Raw genomic sequence first — 23,679 nt, forward strand, 5'->3', positions numbered from 1 at the left:
AAGTGCTAATGTTGAGTTTCTCTAATGACTTTGGAAGCAATTCTAATCCAGCAGACAAAACATAATAATCTTTAGAGTAAATTAAATCCCTTTGTATTTGAGTAGATTTTGTTATTTACCAAGGTCTTAGGCAGTTTTACCACAGTTATGAAAAGCGGTGCCCAACAAGCCCAGCTCTCTCTGCGAGGATCTGAAAGACACTACTGCAGACAGGCCAGAAGCTTCTTTACAACAGACACAGCTCAGAGCGTGTGTGCGCATGCGCACTCGCGCATATGTCGTGTGCGCGCCTGAGCCTTGGGCTTGCCAACAAGAGCTGGGAACGGGCTGAGACTGGCTAGCATACCTGAGGCAGCTGTTACACTGTGGCGCCTGGATTCTTCTCTCAGACTCCAGGCTGGCTCTCCTCCTCCCCCACCTCCTCCTCCTCTTCCTCCTCCTCCACCTCCTTCTGCTCCCCTCCCTCCTACTCCTTTTTATAGTCTTTCTAACTGTGCCTCTCGCTGTCTTTCTTCCTCCTCCCTATGACCTGGTGGGTGATTCCCATGGCCTGACACTGTACCCTAGTCCTGCTGTCAGACATTCCAGGACTTTCTGACCGGTGGAAGAACCCACGCTGGTCAGGGCATGAAGTCTCAGAAAAATGACCCTTAGCACTCTTACCAGTTTCATCTTTCCTTTCACCCGTTCAGACTCCTTCTCTCTCTCTCTCTCCCTCTCTCTCTCCCCACTGCTGTCTAGTTCTCACCTTGATTTTTTTGTGGAGATTAGCCATAAATTGTGTGGCAACCAGGGAAAGTGACAGTTCAAGGCAGACCTGCTCTTGGGCTCTGAAACTTGCTTCGGGCTATCTCAGCAAGGTATTGTCTATCAGCTTGACCTGGGATTTGCCAAGGCGGTCCAGCCATTCATTAATAAAAACAGCAGCCTGTATTAATCCCTCCTTTCCCCCAGAAGCAGTGCTGCACAGAAAGCTTCCTCCAGGAAATGCCAAAGAGCAGTGAGGTTATACAATAAATAAATAACTGCAAGGATTTTAAAAAAAAAACTATAAGAGAAACTACTTTTCAGTTTAATTTGGCTTCTCATGGTTTGAGGTAGTTTTCCATAGGCTGCCACTGGAATTGGACAGAACTAGTAGAGCTGATCGGGATAAATAAGGAAAAAATGCCCATGCTAAACCAGCATGGGAAAGGCAAAGAACCCTAGACCCCTGGAGGCCCCAGGGCCCTTGACAAGGGTTAAAGTATGTGTCACCAATGGAAAGGCCAATGATAGTAATCCTAAGAGATGGTCTCTGGTTACATTTCATGGACTTGGGGCCCACTGACAGAAAAGAGCAATTACTTATAGTCATATTTTTTAATTTGACAAAGATCCCCATCAGGGTGGATTAGGTATATTTAATATCTCAATTAATAAGCCTTCTACAATAGTAACATGTCAACTTTGGTTCAAGAAATCCACTCCAGTTGATAGTCATCCAGGAAATGTCTTTCATGCCCACATATTAAATTTAATCTGCCACCTCTGTCTTATAAGACTTTGTATTCATCTGCTGAAGAAAAGATGCTTATTTTATCATTCCAACTTAACAGCTTGCTTAGCAAAGCTGGTAGGTAGGAGTTTAGAAGATATTCATTGAATGCCTATTTTGTATATTCACAAAAGAGGTAGATTTAAGGGAGTTACCCAAAAGCAATATGTTTTTTGTCCCACAGTTATCCTGTTGGTCTTCCTTTCATTCAGCAGATTTATCTGTCATGAAGAATTTAAGTTTCATATTTTCTTCTGTCAGTTGTGAAAAGGCCTGTCAGCTAGGGCTTACACTACAGTTTGCCAAAAGGCCTATAGTACACAATGACTATACAATCTTATATTTGTGCTCCCAGTCCCCAGATAATCCCCCACTTTCCTTCTCTGCAGCCCAGTTATGATCAGGCTTAAGTTGCATATTCCATTTTTAGCCAGATTTTGCTGATAAATGCTATCAGCAAGGCTGAAATGAAATACAGCAGGTTTAGCTCTTATTACCAGGGTAGAACATGCCTTGGGAGTTGTGTGTGATACTGAGACAGTAGTTGTATAAAACTATTTAATTCACATAAACTCAATAAAGGAATGTTAATGGTATTAGCTTTTATCTGCTGAATGTCCCAAGGTCCTTTATTCATGCACCTGAAAATATAGACCTTTGATTAACATTCTAGGAGATGTGCCAGAGATACCAGGCCATTTCCTAGATTGCTTCCAGTAGGGGATGTAATTTTGAGAGAAAACTGTGCAAGGTCTTGATATTATTTGTTGAAACCCTCAAATGTAAGACAGTTTGTTTTTGCCACGTTTATTCTAAATTCACATTACCCCTAGTCTAAGAAAGATTTATATTTCCCACATCCATACAGAAGCTACTACATTCTTATTAAATTGAAACCATATACATAGTCGGAGGCCTGCAAACCGTCTTTTAATGACCTAGTGAGTCTGCAGCAAAAGGCAAAAGATTGATACACTAGAAAAATGCATCATTGGGGCGCCTGGGTGGCTCAGTCATTAAGCATCTGCCTTCAGCTCAGGGCATGATCCTGGAGTTCTGGGATCAAGCCCCACATCAGGCTCCTCCGCTGGAAGCCTGCTTCTTCCTCTCCCACTCCCCCTGCTTGTGTTCCCTCTCTCGCTGGCTGTCTCTATCTCTGTCAAATGAATAAATAAAATCTTAAAAAAAAAAAAAAGAAAAAGAAAAATGCATCATTGATTCAACCAAGGAGAGGGAAGTGTTAATCATTATTCCTAGAACTCTGAAGTGGAACAAAAGCTTGCAGCCTGACACCAAAATAACATTACAATGAGAAGTGAAATTGCTTCTAAGGCTAAATTGCTTCATCTGAAAATTGTAGTGATACTGAGAACAATTATGTCACTTAAACTTTCACAATTTTGTTTTTATAAATCAGTTATAAAACTATCATGTGGTTTAAATGCAATTATTTAATAAGGGCATTCGTAATTGTCCAACATAATCAATTATGCTTCAATCAGGTTCTTCTCTGTGATTATATTTTTGTTAGCATCTGAGTCATTCTTATGCTTATACATACTTTTGGAAAAAGCCAAATAAAATCATTGTTTTCCAGAAAAGTTTTTTCAGCCCTCTGATTGCAAAGCATTTCCCCCACTGCAAACTGAGTCTCAGAACTCTTTTTTTCCCTTTGTCTTAGAAACTAAATGTCTACTCGAAGTATGAGAAGAAAAAACAGTGCTAAATAATAGGGGGAGTGAAAGTTGGTTCTTCGAGTCATGATAGCGTTGTCAAGTATGTTTCCTGAACTGAGACAGGGGCCAGAGCAGGGGGAGCATGGAATGGTGCTTATGAGTTATGCAGCGGGAACTATTACAATGTTGGTACCACAAGCTTTATATTATGACTTTGATTTTCTAAGACAGAGGAGAGATTAATCATGGGCTGAGTCTAGGCGCGCTCAGACCTCCTAGAGGCTATAGGATTTTAGTTGCTGTGTTGTGCAATTTATGAGCTATTTGGTCCGCTTTGGATTGCCTAAAGAACCATATTTTCCTTCAAAATTTCAACTGAAGTCTCTGTTAATGCCTTCTCCCTGTGTTTTGCCTGACTCATCCTGATCTCTGTACCCATTGGCTTGGCCAAGAAAATTTTCATAGAGCCAGGCCCTCAGCCTCTCTTTCCTCCCCATTCTTTTTCTATTCTGTAGATAGAGTCTCCCTTAACCTTGATTTCTCTTTTACATTTTCTATTTCACTAAAGATTTGTACCACTTCATAGAAGATATCAAGCCTTTTTCACTCACTCTGCTGTGCATCCTGCCTTAAAAGCAGATGCTTCTGCAGAAGAGCATTTCTTCATTTCAGATCATTCTTCAAGAGAATGACTGAGTCCTGCCAGTAACTGCAAGATATTCATACGTTCAGCAGAAATTGGAGCAGGGATCCCAACAAAGGCTTTTCTATGTAGAAGCCCATGAATTTGTTTTAAAAGCCAAATATGATAGTATCACTTCCCAGCTTAACCCCAGCCCATGGTGTTCCCTCACCTTAGAGTAAAAGCCAAAAAGTTTTGTGTTCTTTGGCCTATATTGTTTTCAAGTTTTTCTCAAGCCTTCTTTCCCTTTACTCTTCGTTCCAGCCAAATAGGCCTGCTCTCTAAAATGGCCACTTTCTCTTCTAGCCCGGGCAGCCCTCTGCTTAAGATGTTTTCCCACACCTACCTCAACCCAAACCCCATATTCCTTACTAGACTAGTTCTTATTCATTCCTTTTTCGCCCTTCAGACCAAGCACACAGTTTCAGGAAGACCAACATGAGGCTCTGAATTAAGAACACCATCTCCCTGTTTAATGCTTATAGGGTGATGGACTTTTCCTTCAAATTCTTATTTATTGCACTTGTAATGCTACATTTATTTGCACTATTATTTGATTATTATCCCATTCCAATGGCCCTTCCTTGAGAACAGAGGCTTTCTTTTTGCTTTTCCTAGTATCTCTGCACTCAGTTTATTTCTCTTGAATGAATGAACTCCTTGGGGTTCATAGAAATTTTGTATCAAAAATTAAGGAAAGCAAACTTCCTAAACCTGGGTCATGTAGCAAGGTTTTGAGAGCACCCTCACATGTGTTTATGGAGAAATGTACAATGACAAATTGAAAACAGCCTAAGAATCAATGGAGGAACAGATAAGTAAATTATGCTGTGTTCATAAAACATAATAATATGCAGTGGTTAAAATTAATGAGTTAGTGCCATATGTGTCCACAGGCTAAATCCTCAAAATACATGAAGAAAATGGGCATAATAAAGTTATATGTTGGTTTATTTGCCTTGAGTCCATAGAAGAATAGTCAGAAACAGTAACAATGATAACACAAGTAAATACTACAACTAGGGATGAAATTTAGAAAGTGTAAGAAGATGAGACTTTCAAATTTCTTTCCTTCCTTTCCATGTCATTTTCCAGCTGGCTTACAGTCAGGGGAATGGCATCAATCCATGCTCCTTTCTTGGCCACATCACTATTGTTTACTTTCTGGGGTCGGTCTTAACTGCATTTGGGAATAACCATATCTCCAAAGAGTAATGATCAGAGAATCATAATAATTTATAAATGAAAAAAATAAAAGGAAATAAACTAGAGAATAATAACAATGTAGAATAAAAAATCAATTCTATACAAAAAATATCAAACTTCAATTCTTTTGAAATATTCTATGGGACTAAGATGTAGAAGATCTCAGAGGCCTAGTAGAAAGTTGAAAATTAAATGAAATAGGTAAGAATTCTTCAAGACTCAGCCTGTAACTCTAGGCTAGGAAACATTAAACACTGAAGTATCTAATGCACCATGGCCTTGTTCCTAGTGTAAGCTGTTTCTCTCTGTCTCTCTCTCTCTTTGTGGAATTAGAAAGTTTTAGAAGCCACTTCTTCCCTTACTCACTTTGCTACAATGTCTTTAAATCCACTTTACTTCTTGACTTTGAGTCAGTGTGTTGAAGAACACTCTTAAACCCACAGGATTTTAGAGTGACAGAAAGGTCTTATTTCTTAAATTAGATGAGAAAACTAGTGCTTGGAAAGTTAAGGTAGCTCTCCAAGGCCACTCAGCAGTCATGTAGTGGACTAGGGACCAGAACCCCTATCTCCTCATTCCTGGCCAATTATTCTTTCCAAGACACTACATTTCAGTGTTGTATTAACAGTGTATCATCATATTAATGTGCATCAATTGTTAATGCTGGGTTTGCATTTGTTTGGCAAGGCAGTCACCCATCTGGTACCTGAGGGACAAAGACAAAGATGAAATTAAATGAAGAATGCTATGTACATACAATGAAATATTATTCAACCTTTGAAAAGAATGAAATTCTGACACATGATACAACATGGGTGATATTTAGAGACATTATGCTAAGTAGAATAAGCCAGATACAAAAGGACAATATTGTATGATTCCGTATATATGGGGTACCTAGAGTGGTCAAATTCATAGAGATAGAAAGTAGAATGGTGACTGCCAGGGCATGGGAAGGGGAAAGGTAGTTATTCCTTAATGATTAGAGAGTTTCAGTTGGGAATATGAAAAAGTTCTGGAGATGGATGGTGGTGATGGTGGTATAACAGTGTTAATGTTCTTAAAGCTACTGTATTGTACACTTCAAATGGTAGATAGACTTTATGTATATTTTACCACGATTTTTAGAAATGAAAAAAAAACAGATGAGAAATTATGAATTATGGACTCCAGCCTAAAAGGCAAGTGTGGTGGGAATTCTAGACATCGAGATAGTTCTATGAAAGTACTATGTGCTGGAGGAAGATAGAGGATGGGAGAGGGGGAAGGAGGGGAAAAGAGAAAGATATGTAGTATAGAACAGCACTGTTCAATAGAACTTTCTGTCATGGTGAAAAGGTTCTATATCTGTGCTGTCCAGTTTGGTAGCCAGTAGCCACATTTGAGCACTTGAAATATGGCTAGTGCAACTGAAGGACTGAATTTTTAATCTAATTTGACTTTTAATTGGTTTATATTTAAATAGTACAGGTCTATACCTTCTATTATTGGTGGTTTCATTTAAAAGTACTTGTGTTTCTGCTTCCTCTAGTTACTTTTTATAAATTCAAGTACCACTTATTTGTTCATTTAGTCACTGTTGGCAGATGCAGTGCATCTCCTGCATGCTAGACTCTTGCTAGACAGCAGAGATTAAAGGGAACAAGAGGAATTCTCTACACTGCTGGAAGGAACATAAATAAGTGTAACCACTGTGACCATCAATGTGGTCATATCTCCTGAGGTGAAAGATATTCATATCCTATGACCTAGTGCTTCTACACCTTAGAGAAATTTTATATGTGCTTGGGGACATGGACATTAAAAATCATAAAAGGCCTAAAGATCAATGAAAGAACAGATAAATTATGTTCATAAAACAATACCGCATAGTAGCTAAAATAAATAAAGGAGTACCATGTCAACCTATGTGGCTATACCCCCAAAACACAACAGTGAGCAAAAAGAAAAACTCATTTGCAAAAGGCTACATATAGGATGATATCATTTTTAAAAAACCTTTTTAAAAACTTGCAAAGTTATTGTTTATGGATACATACACAGGTAGCAAACATAAAAATATGTGTGGACATGAAAGACAGCACATTTAGGGTGGTGGATACTTCTGGCAAGAGAGAGAATGGGATGGGAGAAGGTACACAGAGATCTTCAATCTATCTGTAATATTCTATTTATTAAAAAGATCTGAAGCAAATATGGCAAAACCAGAAGGTGAGTCCATTGGTATTCATTATATTATTAACCATACTTCTGTGATACTTAAAATATTTCGTAATAAAATTGATGCAAAGAAATGTCTCTGCTATTAAGAAGCTCTCAGATTAAAGGAGAATCACAAGTACAAGCAAAAAGTTTTCATAGTGCATTAATAACAGGGGTATGTATAAAGTCGAAGGTGAACATAGAGGAAGGTAGAACTGTCTCGAGGAGGAAAAGAAGACCTTATTAGGTGATTCCGTTGAGTTCATTCTCTGAAGATATGTAGATGTTTACCCAGGAGAAAAATAAAAAGGGTATTTACTTGAGGCTGAGAAGATGAAGGTCAAGGTACAAAAGAGTTTGGTGCCTTCAAGGAACAGTCAGAAAATTTGGCTTCATTAGAGCTGAGAACTGTCAAGGTAGAGGTTGGGTGCTAAGGCTGGTAAAACTGATTGGGATTGACTCAAGTCTGGCTTTACATTCTAAGCCAGGGCAGCAGTGTGTGTAGGGTGGGTGGAGCTGAGGAGTGGTGGACTGGAATAGGGAGAGATTTGACACATCTGGAAGCTCTTGTAATTGTCCAAGGGACAGGTGGTAAGAGCCTGAACTGTCATAGTAGTAGTAAAGACATGGAAGAGGATGGTTGGGGCAGGGGCTATCATGGGTAGAATCTATGGGACTTAGTGACTGGTTGAATGAATGAAGGAATGAGCTAGGGCAAAGAACCAAAAATAAAGTTCCCGTCTTAGGCAGCATTGGCTAGTGGTGGCATTGACCTAGAAAGTAATGTAGGAGAAGGAAAAGAAGCATGGTTTCCCTAACCTTGGGATTGAAAAGGTAGAGGGGCAAGAAGATAATGAGTTCGATTTTAAAAGTACTGAATTTGAAAAATCTCAAGACAGAAGGTCTAGAAGGGAGATACGGGGATGGGCAGCATAGAGATAATAACTGAGATAGATGACACAGGCAAGGGACATCCTGTAAAACAAGAAAACAAGATTGCACCATAAAGCGAAAAGTTGGATCATCATGCTTTAGGCACACTAAACTATTGCTCCCAGAGAATGGTCATGTATTAGCAGGAGAATCTAAAGACCTGTAATTCAATAGCAATAAAGAGAACTAAACAATGGGATCCTGCTCCAGGGTTTGGCATCTAGCCTTAGCACACCAGTGTAGTAATAAAGGCACCAGCTTTGTAGTTAAACAGACCTGTATTCAATGCATTCAATGCATTTGAACTTTCAGTCCTCACTTACTAAGTGAACATTTGGGCGAGTCCCCAGATTTCTCTGAGCTTCATTTCTTCATCTGGAAATGGGAATGAGAATACCTGCCCCAGAGGATTATGGTGAGGATAAAGTATAATAATGTTGGTTGGTAAAGGTAAATATATAGACAAATATAGAATACTGTATTAACTGCAATGATGGGTAAGTCACTTTTAATTCTGGTATAAAAGTTAAGAGACAAAAGTATTAAAAATAACTACAACTAAAAAATATGTCAAATGATGTGCAATATAAATAGATGTAAATTGTGGCAACAATAATAAAAAGTAAACGTTGGGGGGAAAGTTAATGTGGAGTTTTTGTATGCAATTGAACTTAAGTTGTTATCAGCTTATACTATTATAACTGTAAAATATTTTGTGTAAACCCCAGAGTAACCACACACACACACACACACACACACACACACACACACCCTATAGAAGTTACACAAAAGGAAAAGAGAAAGGAATCAACGCATATCAATACAAAAAAAAATCAACAAAACACAAAGGAACACAGCAAGAGTAGAAAAGACAGACAAAAGAACTACAATGCTAGAAAATAACAAAATGGCTATAGTAAGTCCTACCCTATCAATAGTTACTTTAAAAGTAAATGGATTAAACTCTCCAATCCAAACATAGACATAGAGGGGCCAAATGGATAAAAACAACAACAAAACCACCCAATTATATGCTGTCTACAAGAAACTCACTTTATTTTTTTTTCTTCATAGAAACAGGAATTTAAACTTTATTTATTTATTTTTTTGGTATTGCACTGAATTTATTTTTTTTAATAATTTTTATTTTGTTATATTAGTCACCATACAGTACATCCCCGTTTTTCGATGCAATGTTCCATGATTCATTATTTGCGTATAACACCCAGTGCACCATGCAATACGTGCCCTCCTTAATACCCATCACCGGCCTATCCCAATCCCCCACCCCCCTCCCATCTGAAGCCCTCAGTTTGTTTCCCAGAGTCCACAGTCTCTCATGGTTCATTCCCCCTTCTGTTTATCCCCCCCTTCATTCTTCCCTTCCTTCTCCTACCGATCTTCCTATTTCTTATGTTCCATAAATGAGTGAAACCATGTGAATCCGTGCACAGATATTGGAATTAAGAAACTCAATTTAGACTTAAGGACACACATATGCTGAAAGTGAAGGGATGGAAAAGCTATTCCATGCAAATTTTCTGCTGTAACAAGAAACAAAGAATAGCATTACATAATGGTAAAGGGATCAATTCAATAAGAGTTAGTTTTTCTAAAAGATAAAATTGACAAACCCTTTGCTAGACTAAGAAAAAAGAAAACTCAAAAAATAAAATCAGAAATGGAAGAGAAGATTTTGGAATTGATGCCACAGAAATAAAAAGCATCATAAAAGACTGCTAAAAAAATTATATGCCAACGAATTGAGTAACTAGAAGAAATGGATAAATTCCTAGAAACATACAATGTACCAACAAAATTATGAAGAAATAGAAGTGTGAACAAACCTATAACTAGTATGGAGATCGAATCAGTAATCAGAAAATTGCCAACAAAGGAAAGCCCAGTGGCTTCTCTGGTAAATTTTACTAAACATTTCAAGAAGAATTAATGCCCATCCATCTCAAACTCTTCCAAAAAATTTAAGACAGGGGCAATAATTATATATTCATTTTATGAGACCACCATTATCCTGATACCAAAGGGAAAGACTTCACAAGTAAAGAAAATGACAGGCCAATATTCTTGATGAATATAGATACAAAAATCCTCAATAAAATACTACCAAATGGAACCCAACAGTACATTAAAAGGTTTATACACCATGACCAAGTGGGATTTATCCCTGGGATACAAGGATGGTTCAACATGAAAATTAATGTGATGCACTGCATTAACAGAATAAATGTTAGAAATCACATGATAATCTCAATAGATGCATAAAAAGAATTTGATAAAATTCAACATTCTTTCATAATTATAAGCTGAACAAACTGGAATAGCAGAAAAGTACCATATGTACAAAGGCCATATGTACAAAGCTCACAGCTAGTATTTATGTCAATGCTAAAAAACTGAAAGCTTTTCCTCCAAGATTAGAAACAAGGGAAGGATGCCCACTCTCACCACTCTTATTAGACATAGTTCTGGAAGTCCTAGTCAAAGTAATTTAGGAAAGAAAAAGAAATGAAAGGTATCCAAAATGGAAAGGAAGAGGTAAAATTTTGCCTTTTTTTGCAGATGACATGATATTTTACTGAGAAGATCCTAAAGACTGCATAAAAATACTGTTAGAAATAATAAATGAATTCAGTAAAATTTCAGGTACAAGATCAACATACAAAAATCAGTGGCATTTCTATATACTAACAGTGAACTATATGAAAAGGAAATTAGGAAAACAATGCCATTAATAATGGTACAAAAAGCAACATATTTAGGAATAAAGTAGAGAGATGAAAAGACTTATCCTGAAAACTATAAAACATTGATGAAAAAAACTAAAGACACAAACAAGTGGAAAGACAGCTTTCATTCATTGATTGGAAGACATAATGTTAAAATGTCCATACTACTCAAATGACTGACAGATTCACTACAATCCCTATTAAAATCCTAATGGCATTTTTTTTCAGATAGAAAAAACAATTCTAAAATTCATAGAGAACTGCAAGAGACTCCAAATACTCAAAACAATCTTGAGAAGGAAGAGCAAAACTGGAGGCATCACACTTCCTGATTTCAAAATATATTACAAAGTTACTGGAATCAAAACAGTGTGGTGCTGGCGTACAGACATACATATAGACCAATAGAGCAGAATAGGGGGTCCAGAAGTAGATCCATGCATATATGATCAACTGATCTTTGACAAGGGAGCCAATAATATACAATGAGGAAAAGGTAGTCTTTCCAACAAATGATATTGGGAAAACTGGATAAACACTTGCAAAAGAATCAATTCAAGAATGGATTAAAGACTTACATGTAAGACCTAAAACTGTAAAACTCCTAGAAGAAAACACAGGGGGAAAGCTTCATGACATTGGTCTTGCTATTGATTTAATGGATATGATACCAAAGTCACAGGCAGCAAGAACAAAAATAAACAAATGAAACTATATTAAACTAAAAAGCTTCTGTACAGAAAAGGAACCAGTCAACAGTATGAAAAGGCAACCTACAATCGGAGAAATTATTTGAAAACCATGTATCTGATAAGAAGTTAATCTCTAAAATATGTAAGGAACTCTTACCACTCAATTAAAAAATCTAATAGCCTAATTTAAAAATGGCTAATAGCCTAATTTAAAAATGGCTTGAGGACTTGGACAGGCATTTCTCCAAAGAAGACATACAAATGGCCGGCAGGTATATGAAAAGTGTTTTAACATTACTAATCATCAAGGAAATGCAAGCCAATGCCACAATGAGATATTACCATCCACCTGTCAAGGTGGCTGTTATTTAAAGTCAAAAAACAAAAAGTGTTGTTGAGGATGTAGAGAAATTGGAACCCTTGCACACTGTTGTTGGGAGTGCAAAATGATGCAGCCACTATAATAAACAGTATAGAGATTCCTCAAAAAATTAAAAATTAAACTAGCATATAATCCATCAATCCTTTCTGGGTATTTATCCAAAAGAATTGAAATTTGGATCTCAAAGAGATATTAGTACTCCATGTTCATTGCAGCACTATTCACAGTATTGAGATATGGAAACAACTTAAATATCCATTGCAGTTCAATGGATAAAGAAAATGCATTATATACATGAACAACGGAATACTATTTAGCTTTTAAAAAATAAGGAAATTTTGCAATATGCGACAACATGGATAAACCTTGAGGACATGGTTCTAGATTAAGGCAGCCAGTCACAGAAAGACACACACTGAATGGTTCCACTTATATGAGGTATCTAAAATATCCAAATTCATAGAATTAAAGGGCAGTATGGTGGTTGTCAGGGGATGGGAGAAAAAGAAAATGTGAATTCCTAACTAACGGGCATACTATTGAGCATACTACAACATGAACAGACTACAACATGCTCATGTAAGCAAAATGGTTGCCTTCTAGAAATCTTCTGTATAGCATTGTACCTACAGTCAACAGTACTGTTGACTTTAAAGTTACCTAAAAATTTAAGAGACTGGATCTCATGTTAAGTGTTCTTACCACAGTAAAATAACATTTTTTAAAATATAATGTTGATAAAGTATTTAGTAAACATTAAGTACTTACTAAATATTAGTTCCTTGTCCTTCCCTTTGTTTTTATCCTTTCCAATGCCAAGACTTGCCTGAGAACATTCGAAGTAAATTGCTTTTTCCCCAAGATAAGCAACATACTCCTAACCACAGAAGCTCTAGATTCCTTGAAAGCAGAGACCATATCTTACACTTTGATCAATCAAGTATATATTGGACAAGTACTATTTGCCTAGCAAGCTAAAGATTACCAACAACATGTAGCACAATGCTAGTACATAGTAGGTGCCTGATAAATAAATAAATGCCTCCTGAATTGATCTTTTTCTGCAGCACAACCAATAAAAATAAGCATAAAATGTTTTAGAATTTAGGCTGATATATGTTCACTTGGTAACAACCTTGTTAAGCCTAACAACATCCACAGGCAATAAGCATATCATTTTATAAGGAAAGGGAAATACTTACAATAGTTATTTGTTCAAGTTTACACGGGAAAAAAAGTCATTTCGGAGCCAAAAATAGACAGCAGTTAATCTAACTGTCAGTAAATATGGGGAAAGCTCCCAGTGGTATTTCAGTTATGGGCCCAGTGAGGCGTGAACAGACTGTCCCTTAGGATTTCTAATGCAAAAGAACAAACATAAAAATAGAAGACTGCCTTTCATGTAGTTAATCCCAAGTTATCTAATCATATTCTAAGCAACAACCAGAGCAGAGGACCTGGGGTCAAGGAGGAAATGGATTTGGCTTAGAGGGAACCTGTTTGGATTCAAGGCAATGGACTATACCAATTACAGAAAGGGCCCATATCTTTGGAGTCCTTTCTAATGACCTGTGTTGAAAATAAGTTGATAGCATAGAGTCACCACAGAAAGGAGATCTCGTTTAATTTTTATCTTTGTGACTTTCAACTTAGATTGTTTGTGGGAAAAGCATGATTTAGGCCAGAGTCTAAGGTAGGCCAAGACTTCCCATCTCAGGTATTAATAAGTTTTGCCAGTAAGTACTCAGAAGTGAGGTTGGTGGGTTGCTGAAAAGCATCAGTGTCATACTGGCTAATTGGGATGGGGGGGGGGCGGGAAGATAGCAGAGTAAAAAAAAAAAGAAGAGGTGGCTGAATGCAGCGAAGTCTGAGACAGAGATGTCTGTGGTGTGCTCAAGTTAAGACAAGAATAAATAAAGTTAGAGACCCCTTTCTGAGGCGGATAGACTAGGAGGGGTAGAGTCGCAGGTATTGGGTTTTTGTTGTTGTTTTTTTTAAAGAGAGAAAGAGCACACGTGGGCACGGGGCAGAGGGAGGGAGAAAGAGAGAATCTCAAGCAGGTTCCACACTCAGCACAGAGCTGAGATCATGACCTGAGCCAAAATCAAGAGTCAGATGCTCAACTGACTAAGCTACCCAGACATGCTAAGGTATTGGTATTTTTAGAAAGATCTCCAGTGTGACCAAGTTGAAAATGTGTACTTTGTGATGACCTGGGTGATAAGAAAGGGGTCGATGAGGGATCCACCCAACTTTTTGCCACGTCATAGGGAAGAAAAATTTATTAATTTATTAGATGGATGATTATACCTGGTTCCTGACTGTAGGAGTTCTGTCAGAATTACTCTTGTGTTTTAGACCTAACATCCAGCTTTGCCCCAAACTCTTCCTCCTTTTTCATCCCCCACACCCAGTCACCAGATCTTCTTGATTTCTGTCTTTAAGTGTTTCTCAAATGTATCCCCTCCTCTCCATTCTTTTGGCCATTCTCTCACCACTTCCTGCCTAGATTTCTACATAGCAGCCTAATTCAACCTCTTGTCTGTAGCCACCACCATTTTCAACTCATTCTCCAATTGCCACCAGAAGAATCCTTTGAAAGTACAAAAGTGTGACTCTCCTGTTTAAACCCCTTTAAAGACTGCCTTTTACCTACAGAGTCACTTCTGGGTTAGTTATAGGGCAAACAGGACTCTCCACAATCTGGCTCTTGCCTCCTCCTCTCCATTTTTCTCTGTTGCCACTTGACCCTTACACTTGATTCTCTATCTGTAGATCACTGTGCTATTTCAGGCCTCAACCTTTTCATATATTGTTGTTGCCTTTGCCTAGCAAGTCCCTCCGTAAATCTACCCTTTGGCTACCTGAAATACTTCTTATCCAGGAAATCTTCTTGACATCTTCTCCTACTTACTTCTTCTCTTGTATCTGTATGCTTTATTTTTTTATTTATTTAAATCCAATTAGCCAACATATAGTACATCATTAGTTTTGGATATAGTGTTCAATAATTTATCAGTTGCATCTAACACCCAGTGCTCATCACATCACGCACCCTCCTTAATGCCCATCACCCAATCCCCATCCCCCCACCTGCCTCCCCTCCTACAACCCTCAATTTTTTTTTCCTGTACTTAGGAGTCTCTCATGGTTTTTCTTCCTCTCTGATCATTTCCCCTTCACTTTTCCCTCCCTTACCCTATGATCATCTCGCTGTTTCTTATATTCCGCATATGAGTGAAACCATATGATAATTGTCTTCTCTGATCGACTTATTTTGCTCAGCATAATCCCCTCCAGTTCCATGCATGTCAGTGTAAATGGTAAATATTCATCCTTTCTGATGGCTGGGTAATATTCCGTTGTATATATATACTACATCTTCGTTATCCATTCGTCTGTCAGTGGACATCCAAGCTCTTCCCACAGTTTGGCTACTGTAGACATTGCTGCTATTGGGGTTCAGGTGCCCTTCAGATCACTACATTTGTAAACACATGAAAAAAATGCTCCACATCACTTGGCATCAGGGAAGTACAAATCAAAACCACAATGAGATTCCACCTTACACCAGTCAGAATGGCTAAAATTAACAAGACAGGAAACAACAAATGATGAGGATGCGGAAAAAGGGTACCCTCTTACACTGTTGGTGGGAATGCAAGCTAGTACAGCCACTCTGGAAAATGGTATGGAGGTTCCTCAAGAAGTTAAAAATAGAGGTACCCTATGACCCAGCAATTCCACTACTAGGTATTTACCCCAAATATCTCTATGCTTTATATATGTTATTATTGCCCCTATTACACTGTTTAATATAATTCTTTCAAGATCAATGTCACCTTCTAGATGATGAAATAAGAGAGGTAGGTTTTGAGTCTTACCTCTGAAATCTTAGTCCCCGAAACAATAGTAGACATACAGTGAACCCTCTATAAATGTTAGGTGAATGAGTGAAAGAACAAAGAAATAAATACATGCATTTGTCTGCTGGAATGATAACTATAAATCATGAACTTAGTTTCCATGCCTCCAAGTACAATGAGAGATGGAGTGAGAGGTGTGGGAGTGGGAAAGTGTTAGAGAATATTTTTGCTTGGAGAGAAAAATGATATTGGTTTAGATAAACTGGGCTAACGAGGGAAGTAAAAATAGTTATTCTGTTGTCAAGAAATATAATACTGATGGGCATTGGTGCAGAAAATAGTTGGTTCATCTACTTGCTGTGGCAGAAATCAGTTGTTGTTTGTTTTGTTTTGTTTTGTTTTGTTTTTTCCTAAGTGGGCCTATAAACTGGGACTCTTCCTATTCAATCAGAATGTTTGGTCAACCCCATCATGCCAAGGAAAAACCACCTTCATGGAAATATAAAATGTTCTTATAAATATTCAAGAAACTATGGTCACCTAAGATGATGCTTAGCATGATAGGAAATAAACTATTTAGTGAAGGCATTAAAACCTGTACATTCAATGAGACGTATCCTGGAAGTATATATGTAGGGATAACTAAAAAGCAGAATTTTGATGATAAAATTTATGATTATGGTAGTCTGCTGTCACTAGATATTTGATAGAGATTGAAGAAGTGAATTCTTTAAGATTTTATTTATTTATTTATCTTAGAAAATGTGAGTGAGTAGGGTGGAGGAAGGGGGTTCCCCAAGCAGGCTTCATAGCCAGTCCAGGGCCCAAGGCAGGGCTCAATCTCATGACCCTGAGATCACCACCCTGATATCATGACCTGAGCTGAAACCAAGAGTCAAACACTCAACTGACTGAGCCACCCAGATACCCCAAAGAAGTGCTGAATTCTTATAGCCCCATTTCCCTTTTATTTGAAGCCCTTACCCCAATTCTATATTTACATTTATAAATTATTTTTGATTAATAGATATGTTCTTGATTCTGATATATCAAGCCAGGGATTCATGTCTGGTTTTGCTCATTTGTGTATCTGTGCTATTTAATATGTTACATTGTATACGTGAAGTACTCCATATCTATTTGTCATATGAACATATGAATGAATAGTCCAGTTCTTTAAACACTGCCTGTGGATTGATTACAAAATGAACATGTCGCTTGATCTTTTAGGATCTTAGGGACCTAAACCTGATTCAGGAAGCCCCTGGAATCTTTTCTCCATCCTCTGCCTAGTTCATGCTACTTACTTTGTCCTAGTCAGTTAAGCTTATGAGAGGACATGAAACTGTTGATTCTGAAAGCTTGAGATACATCACAAGATCTTAAAGTGAAATCAGGCAGATTAGAGCGAGCAGCATATTAAACACCCACTAAATAAACTTTCAAACTGTTTGGTGATTTTAAATATAGAATGGTCCATGCCAGGCTTCTAATATGATCTCAGTTTCCAAGGGTATTTTTTTCCAGCTCATTGTTCTACAAAGATGAAGTGATGGAAAAAGAATTCATAAAAAGATTGGAAGTGAGTTGTGTTCAGGGTTAAGATTGCTCATGCTACAGTGTTAACACTATATACTTTCACCAGCAAGAAACTTTGCAGATCATGGTGAAGGAGTAAGGCAGAGGCACAGTTTCTGCAGGTCTTCAAATGCAGCAGGCTTTGGACTAAGAAAAGGCATAATTCGTCTTATCCTGAAGAATGTTGTCATTGTGAAGAAGTAGAACAGGAACTGTTTGTATTAGTCAATGAAATCCAGAACTTGCTGGAGCACATTAGACTTTAAGTCAAAGGAGGATAAGGATCTTGTGAGATCTCACTGGATACCCAGCAGGCTGATGTTGTGTTGCAGAAACTGGACTTCTGCATGGCCAAGTAAACACTTCTCTAGCCTGCCTTGTAACTTGCACTACTGGAGGCTGGCCCAAACCATGCAGACATACACGATGTGCTGGGCCAAGTCCTGTGAGTAAATCAAGATAATATCAAAGGGATCCTTCATAAACTGTTGGAGCAAGGCCAGTCTATTGCATCATTCCTAATAGCATTCTACTCATAATGCCTGTACTGAATCCAAAGGTAGCTTTGCTTTTCACTCTATTCTAGATTTAAACTAGTTTGTGTGCCTCTCAGAGGTCATTTGTTGTAGACAACTAATGTACATTATTGGTCTTAAAAATTGGAGAGCATTAGATGATGGTAGGGATGAGAATCAGTAATCTTTCATAACCCCATTTGTTCACTTTTATATTACATGAGAAGAATCAGAACCCAAGGAGCAAAGAGAGAAGGGGAAATGAGCCTTCACTGTGAATTTGCCTCAGTGAACTTCAGGAGTTGCTTTATATCTAGCTCTTTTGTCTTCAGACTAACTATTGTTAGATGTTTACCCTGTTTTAAGGTACTGTGCTAAGCTCCTTGTATACAGTACCTCATTTCGTCCTCACAACACATCTCTGAGGAATACATGGCTAGTAGCTCTTTATACACATGAGGAAACTTTGGAATTTGCTAGTCAGCAGAGTCAATTCCATAAGGCAATGCACGAAATCTGCTAGGATCCGTATCAGTCTCAGTGCAATCGTTGTGATGGAAAACATAACCTGGAATTCATAGGGCATTTAAAATAAACCCCAGATCAGCTTTTGCCTATATAGTTCAGTTTACCTATATAGTAGCCCAGGGGGACCGTAAGTAATGCTGGCAAAGTGTACAGACATAAAAGTCAATTCTCAGGAATACTATGTCCTGGGATTCAAATTACCAAGAGAGGGTTCAAATCCAAGGAAATCTGAGAAAAGGAATTAGTGATACAACTCTCTCTTGTTAGTTCCTGATGATCATTGTTGGATTCTGATCTTAAAAGGCTAAACAGACGGGAATGATTTCTTTTTTTGTTTTTATTATTTTTCATTTTCTAAATTTTTATTAGGAGAATGATTTCTATGAGAAATCAAAAATCTAGAAATGAAGGCATTATCCAGGTCAATGTAATCAAAATATAGTCTTTGGACCCTGAATCAGTTTCCCCACATAAGATCTTCCAAGTCAAAATCTCTGAAAATATCTTGTGGAAATGTGGATAGGATAAAAACAAGAGATGTGTTCATTCCTATTACTATTCAAAATCCTTAAAAGCATCCAATCAACTATATGCCAATTTAGGGGGAAAAAAGGCCAAGGGCATATTTTTGAAGCTATTCTATGGTTATGGGCATTGTGAATAAATATGCTTGTGGGGATACCCATCATTTGTCTACTTTGTAAAGCCTGTAGTTCTGAAGTGACTGACTGCCATTGCATTTTGTCCTTTACTCAGAGTATGAACTGAATAATTAATGAATGAAGCTAATATAGAAAGCTAATATGAACTGGCTAAAAGAGGGGAATTGGATCAGTGGAATTGTTGAGCGCAATAAATCTCAAAGACTTCTGAAGGTTACAACTCACTTTGAATCTCTGTTTTAGAAGACATCAAATTCAGAGAGTGTAAGAAACACGCATTTGGAAGAAGCTGGTTTTTACCTTAAGATTGAAGTTGTATTTCTTTTAAAGCTCAAATTGTACCAGGAATAACTTGAGGATTTTTAAGTGAACTATAATTTGCTTCAGTGGCTCTCTATTCAGTATTTCTATTGAATTGTTTAGACCCCTGGCTAGAAGGAGGCATTCTGCTCCTCAGGCATTGCCAAAAATTTAGAAACGTCAGCTAAAGACATGGGTTTGTCTATGCAGAATCAAAACCTGCTTGTGTATATTCAAATGGACTGACTTGGAAGCGGGAATTAAATTTCAGAACCATATAAACAATTAAGAAAAGATTAAAGATATTATGAGCCCAGAGTTCATCTAAAATACATGATAAACTCATTTTGGACATCACGTCTTTTTGAAGGGGCATTGGGTAAAAATATGAAGTGGGTATTTCAGTGGTGGTTTTGTGTAAAACAAATTTTTTTTCTCATTTTTGTGACTTACAGTTTAGAGCACAGGTTCTCAAACTATTTTCCCTTGAAACATGCTGAACTTAGATTTTTCTGTTACTAAAATGAAGCAACAGGGATCTTTTCACTCTAAATTTAAAAATTACTTATTTTTTCTTATTATTTATTTATTAATACTGTTTATCTGCTCATGAATGCTAAAGTGAAATAAATGAGCACATTGACAGGTGAACTAATAAAAATAATGTGATATATATATGTATATATAGTTATGCTAATGAAAATAGTCAGAAAAAGACAAATACTGTATGACATCATTTATATGTTAAATCTAAAAAAGCCAAACTCATAGAAACAGGGAGTAGGATGATGGTTGCAAGGTGCTGGGATGTGGAAGAAATAGGGAGATGTTGATCAAATGCTACAAACCTTTAGTTATAAAATGAGTAAATTCTGGAGATCTAATGTATAGCATGGTGACTGTAGTTAACAATGCTGTATTATATACTTGAAGGTTGCTAAGACCGTAGACCTTGAATCTTTTCATCTCACACACACACACTCATACACACAGAAGTAATTATGTGAGGTAATGGAGATGTTAACTAACATTATTGTGGTAATCATTTTACAAATTAAGTGTATCAAGTCATCACATTGTACACCTTAAACTTACAAAATGGTATATGCTACTTATATCTCAATAAAGCTGCAGGGGAAAGAAATTAAAAAGTCATAAAACATTAAAAACAAAACCCCCCAAAACAGCTGATCCTTGTGTGCCAGCTTGGCTTCTTTGAGAAGTGAGGTCATGATGTGTTGTCATATCACCTACGTAAAATGTCAGTGTTGTATGATTAGGAGAGTGCTCATATGATAGAAATATCTCCAGCAACACGTAAGAAAATTCCCTGAAGAGCACTGGAACTACAGGAACACTACCCACACAAAAAGTTTGAAAATTATAAATTTTGTTATGCACATGCCCTCTGACCCAGTTTTCCCACTCTAGGTATCAATTATATCTACTGCACAATAATGTTTAAATGTGTACATGGTGGTTCTTATAGCATTGTAATATTGAAAACTTAGAAACACATCAAACACAGGAGAAGGTTTTAATAAATTTATTTTGATAAATAAAAGGCAGCTAAATAATAATCCATATATATGATCTCATATACATATTATACGGGAGGGAGAAAAATGGGGCCTTAGAAAAAAGTCAGGAATGATACACACCAGACTTAATAGAGATTGCCTCTAGGTGGGACAGTGAGATTGAAAGGGTGAAGAACTTGAACTTTTTAAACTGTATATTTCTGTATTATTTAAATATACTCAAGAATCTTTTGTGCACCTGAAAAACAATTTTCAAAAGAGAAATTATGTGCTGAAAGAAAACCCCATGCAAAGAGATTTTCCTTTAGAATTTAGTGCCAGAAAAACTTTGCCTTCAAAAAAAGAATATGGGTACATGCTTCTTCATTCTGATGCTTCCCTTTAAATTCTGCCTTTTAGGAAACTCAGAATCAAAATCCATGCTTAGTCAGAACATCCATACTAGCCTGTGAAGTTAGCATATTTACTATCACCTCTTTCCATGGATCCCATTTCTAATTCCAGGGTTTATTTTATCAAACTTATTTTATATGTGATCTTGGTTATAAGCCACTTCATATGTTCTAAGAAAGAAATGAGGAATATATAAATAAACAACCTAATAATTTCTTTGAATTTGAAAGTCATTTCATGTTTCAGAATTTCTGTTAGTGATAGTTTACTCGTACCCAAATGTAACTCATATTTAGACATTCTTATTCTATAGCATGTAACTCACACCTTAAAAAAATAATCAGAGGGTTCCAGAACTTGCGGAAAAATATATACAGTATTTCGCTTTTTCCCCTTTACCGTTTGAGGTAGTTGTTTAGATCTAGTGAGCCATCCAAGTTAATTATACCCAAAGGAAGTCCATAGACCTCAGGGATTTGATAGCAATGTATCTATTTATTGAAGTCCTCTGTGGATGAAGTAGAATAGTCCTTAAAGAATATTCAGTGGAAAGGCCCTGGTACAGATTTATACAAGAAAATGAAAATACAGTTTACTTTTAACTAGTAAGACTTTTAAACTGCACATTCTTTAGAATACTGATAATCATGAATATAAACACACCTTCCTGCACCCATTGCCAGACAGCGACACACGCCCTTGCACAGCATCCTGTCTCACGAGACCTAAGGTTGGCTCTATCCTTGGTTTAAAGAAAAAAAAATGTAGATCATTTTGGGTACTTTTTAGTGTGTTTTTTATTTTGAGTGTCTTTTGAAACACATCCTGCTGTGTTCCAGAAATAAACTGGCAGCTCCCTCTCTTGCCCTGTTGAAACTGCTCACCCTTCAGTTCCCCATGCAAACAAAGCTATGAGAAAAGTGTTTTGGACAAGTCTTTTCCCAACTAGAGGCTTCAGTGTGCTCTGGGAACACTGACATGATTTTTTAATTAACATTAATTCTGCTTAGCTTCAACTATGAAAGAAATGGGGTTTCTTCAAACAACAATTAACAAAGCAAACCCCAATAAAGGGAAAATACTCTCTCCCCACCTCCAGCCCCTAACAGGAAATTCCCCCCTGTTGAGTTTTCCCCAAGGTCTCTATAAAGCTTTTCTGATGAACTTGCTACAGCCTTAATGAGAATGAATCAACACAGATTTTCCATCATATAAACAAATATTTAATTTCATGAAAGGGGACAGCGTCTTTGACTCTGCCTAGCCCACCACATAATATCTTCAGTTTTTCCTCCTTCCTGCTAATTTATTTCTCATAGTACTTTCATTACAATAAGTTTTTCAGGGTTTCCCAAACCTGAGGACTATACCTACACATCACAGCTGAAACAAAAAGACTTAAAACCCTTTCCTTCATTGCTGACTCCATTTTCTTACTTGAAGCAGAAGGAAAATATTTGTCCTCTTTGTGTTTGCTCAGAATAAATTTTCCTGCATGGGCCACTCCCAGGACCCAGAGGGATAATCCTACTTCCAGACATGCCCAGGGGGCAGAGCAACATATCCAAAGATCCCACTAGGACAGTGTTTCTCACACCATGTTCAGAAAAAAACACAAGATGTTATTCTGTGTACTACCCAGAAAGGTTTCTGTGGTCAAATAAATTTGTGAAATGCTGGAAACGGTTTTGTTTTTTTTTTTTTTTAGAGATTCACAAAACATATTGACATGTTAAAAGCTCTAAAAAGAGCTTTAATTAGAAAGAAAACCTAAGTAACTTTGCTTAACCCTATTTATTTTGCCAAATAATTTGACCACAGCACACCTTTCTTCATAGAATATTAGCATTCTATAAATCACAAAAAAAGTGGGAAGGAAATGAATACTTACTAAGCACCAACTGCTTTTATTGATTGTTTGAATTAATCCTCCTAACCCAATGAGATAAATATTATTAAACCCATTTTTACAGGTTAAACACACACAGACACACACACACACACACACACACACACACACTATATAGCATTACAAAGCTAACATTCTAATCTAGGTTGGTCTGATTTGGAGACCTGCGTTCTTTCTACTCTATTACATTTACTGTTTAATCCCCAAACTACTTTTTTGTGGTAACCAAACTCCAACTTAACCTCTTGCCCTATATTAGCAGATTGGTTTCATCTAGGTGCATGACGACAGATGCTGATCCTGTTGTGTTTATATGTGTCTCTCTCGTAC

At 37.1% G+C, this 23,679-nt stretch overlaps 1 long non-coding RNA gene across 1 annotated transcript in view; it reads left to right on the top strand.

Annotated features, from left to right (window-relative positions):
• The window catches only part of LOC123001407 (uncharacterized), a 118,517-nt gene that overhangs the window by 68,999 nt on the left and 25,839 nt on the right, over positions 1-23,679 (top strand). The window lies entirely within an intron of this gene.

Source organism: Ursus arctos, unplaced genomic scaffold (genome assembly GCF_023065955.2).
Source record: "Ursus arctos isolate Adak ecotype North America unplaced genomic scaffold, UrsArc2.0 scaffold_3, whole genome shotgun sequence".
Classification (NCBI taxonomy): Eukaryota; Metazoa; Chordata; class Mammalia; order Carnivora; family Ursidae; genus Ursus; species Ursus arctos.